Raw genomic sequence first — 3955 nt, 5'->3', positions numbered from 1 at the left:
TATATATATATATATATATATATTCGTGTGAAACATTTTAGAAGAATTGTTTTAAATTTAAAAATTAAGCTCTTAATAAATAAAAAGTTTAATTTTAATAATAATAAAAAAAAATTAATAAAATAAATTTTAATTTGTATAAAAATTTTAAATTACTTTTCAGTTTTTATAAAAAAATTCAATTTTTAGTCCTTAAATTTTTTATTCATTTTTAGTCTCTATTTCAATAAAAAATTTGTTAAAAAAACAACATTTTTAATCTCTATAAAATCAAAATAGCGACTAAAAATAAATACAAAAAATTAAATATAAAAGATTGTAATTTTGTAAAAATTAAATTTAAAATATCATATTTTTGTAGTAATTAAAAAAATATTTAACCTAAAAAATGTTAACTCTTAATTATTATACTACAAAAAAAAATAATCAAATCATTCACCAATAAAAAATCCGGTACTATTCGACTATTTATACAGCACAATATCACACTATTCATATATAGGAAAACATAAAAGAGAACATGGTAGAAGGGAGGAAGAGAAGACCGGTCTTAATTTCCTACAATGTTTGAAAGAGTAATGCTATGATCACTTAAACACTTGTGAGCATTAAATACAAGTACAATACACTAAGTCACTTTTGTTTTTCATAAAATATTTATAGTATTTGTATCTATCACTTTTGTTATTATAAAATATTATAATTATATATTTATGTCTCATTTTATATTAAATATTTTAATAATATCTTTTTTTTAACTATTTACTTATTTTGCCGGCTTTCAAAGTTGTGAAAGTGTTTAATACTTTTTAATAATTTGTTTATTAACTATTAGTATTGACAACTCAAAATTCATATGTGTACTGTTCAAAAATCAAAAAACAAAAATCATCCTAGTAAACGGTTGTAAATCATAACTATGTAATCTCAGCACCGCCCTGCTGCATGTTCTCTCCAGATATAATTTATAGATAGTTTTATGTGATACTATTTGGTATACTAATGCATTAATATATAAAGCTATCTTTTTATTTTGTCATATAAAAAGTTTGCACTATCATTAAGTGTCATTTGCATCACACATTAGAAGCCATATGCAACAAATCGTGCTTGCCATCTTCCACTATGTCACTCTAATAAAATGAATAAAATGCAAAGCATGTATATTGGTAACAAAAAAGGACTGGGACAATCATACATATAGCTTCCATTACTTTCCTTTTGAAATATAGCTAATATTCAAACTATGTTTCAGTCCAATTTTTTGGGTCGCAGGGTTAAGACGGTCAGACTTGCCGCGACGATCAATTGGACACCGCCACTCACGGCGAATCTGAGCTTGCTTTGTTGAAATTAAATGACACCACCTTACCTAAAGTTACCGTCGATATTGGTTTTTTTTTTTCTTTCTAATATTCCATTTTTCAAAAAAATTACTAAAGTATTCTCTTTTCAAAATGATATATATATTTTTCTCTTTTTTATAATTCGTCTTTCTAAATAGCGATTTTTTTAAAGAAGTCGGTTCACAAAGACAACTTTCTTAAATAATTTTTTCAAAAAAAAAAAATTAATTTTTTTTTTAAATTAACAAAAACAAAATTACATATATATATATACATATAATTCATAAAAATACATAAACTCAAATTTTAAATTATATAGATTAACTAGAGTTGTCGGTAATATTTGGATAATGTTTTTGAACATGACCAGTTAACCAACATAGTCTGCATTTTTTTGGCACTTTTTCAATTTTTTTAACAAATATATATAATTAATATAATTCATTCATAAAAAACAACATCACAAATTTTATAAAAATTACGATGAAATTAATGTCGAAGGTTGCCTCCAATACTACATTGCCCAAATTTTCTTACACGTAATAGAAATAAATTAATATTTTAATATATTATATCGTCAACGGTCATGTGATCAATTTTTGATCGATATCAAGCGGTATGATAATGAGGTGTATTGCCAAATTTTATACTCTTTCCACTATATTTACGAAAATAAATTTGAACATTAGTGAATTAATTAATGTTTTATAAATATAATATTTACTTTTTTGTGAATGGAAAGTGAGACTCAAAATTACTTATTGGTGCAAGAACATATGATATCATGCCCAAGTTTGAAGTAGATGTCAAAACATAACACCGGATTCAGATGCACAACACAATTTTCTACAAAGTGTTGCCAAACACGCTCAACCCCAATTATATTCTTCCGTCTCTCGCAAATCTCTCAACAAGTGCAACCACATAATATGTACTCTGTTGTGGGATTTGTCACCGCCGATCAATTCTAAAATGTACGTTCTACAATGCATAATTATTTTTTCATCCAATGATTCAGGAGTTAACATTGAAAATGTTTCTCTCATCCATTTTAATTTTATAAAATTCATGTACATGTGAGAAAAATTCGGCAATGTGGTACTGAAGGGCACCTTCAACGTTAATTTTATCGTACTTTTTGTAAAATTTGTGATGTTTTTTATGAATGAATTATATTAATTATATATATATTAAAAAAAATTAAAAAAGTGCTAAGAAAATATGAACTATGTCGGTTAACTGGTCATACTAAAAAATATTGTCTAAATGTTGCACGCAAACTCTAACCAATCTATGTAACTTAAAATTTATATTTATGTATTTTTATGAATTATCTATATATATATTGTTAATTTGAAAAAATTTGAAATTAAAAAAAAAAGTTACTTAAAGAAGTCGCCTTTACATGTTTCCTTAAGAAAATCGTCATTTGCAAAAGAATAAAAGAGAGAAAAGAAATAATATATTAATATATATTTTTGAAAAGAGAGTAGTTTGTTAAAAAAAATTAAAAAAATGGGCTATTGAAAAAGAAAAACCTTGGACGTTAGTTGACAATTTCTTTTATTTCTAATATTACAAAATTATAAATGTTAGTATAGTTTTAGTTTAAACTTTTATTTATTTTTCTTTGAGTCGAATATAATATTTTATTTGGTATAACATATAAAAATATTAATGAAAATTCATTATTTAATTACTACCGAGTCAATTTCAATCTAACTTTAATCAGAATTTTAAACTTTGATTCGATGTTTATATTGATTCATTTTTCGACTCAATTTTAAAATAACTACCTATATAATTATTAAGATAATTAATTGTTTAAATTTAATTTTGTTGATTTTATTTAAGTGTTCAACTTCACCACCTTCATTTCATTTGATTGAAGACAAAATTGACATTTAGTTTGGAAAAATGGGTAATAAATAAAGACAATTTTACTGTAAATAAATTAAAACAGACAACTTTTACTGGTATATTTTATTACAAGATAAAAAAATATTGCTTATATTTTTGGTACGGGGTGGTATAAGCTTTCTCATTGTAAAGTGAACAAGTGAAAGTGAAAGTATTGCCATTTTACTTATTAGCTTTAACTGTTTGTTTTAAAAAAAAACGATGTGGAGACAAAGATACATGTCACCATATCAGAACGATGGTGTCACGTGTCAAGGCAAAATTTAATGATAGTGTTGAACAACATTGACTAAATGACTTGTCATGTCGGCCTTCTTAAATGACATTTTTTTTAAAAAAATTTGAACATTTAGTGGGCGACTATTATATGGCCAAAAGGAAAAAAGAATACTTGTATAAATGAAAAGAAAAAATAATATAAATTATAATGATTAAATAATAGATAAAAAAGTAAAATTTATTTTGAATTTTCAACTTTAATTGTTGCATGCACGTGTATCTTAGTACAACTTCAATTAAATTGTTGATTTCATTTCAACTTTCAACCTTAATTTATATTAAATACATTATATGTGCCTGTAAATATGGACAACGGGATTAAATACATTAGGGAATTTATACGGTATATTTTCAATTGATTTATTTTGATATTATTAAATTAATTGACATATTTTTATAGAATCAGTATG

This window comes from Cicer arietinum, chromosome 4 (assembly GCF_000331145.2).
Source record: "Cicer arietinum cultivar CDC Frontier isolate Library 1 chromosome 4, Cicar.CDCFrontier_v2.0, whole genome shotgun sequence".
In the NCBI taxonomy this organism is placed as follows: domain Eukaryota; kingdom Viridiplantae; phylum Streptophyta; class Magnoliopsida; order Fabales; family Fabaceae; genus Cicer; species Cicer arietinum.
This window is presented reverse-complemented; position numbering follows the sequence as displayed.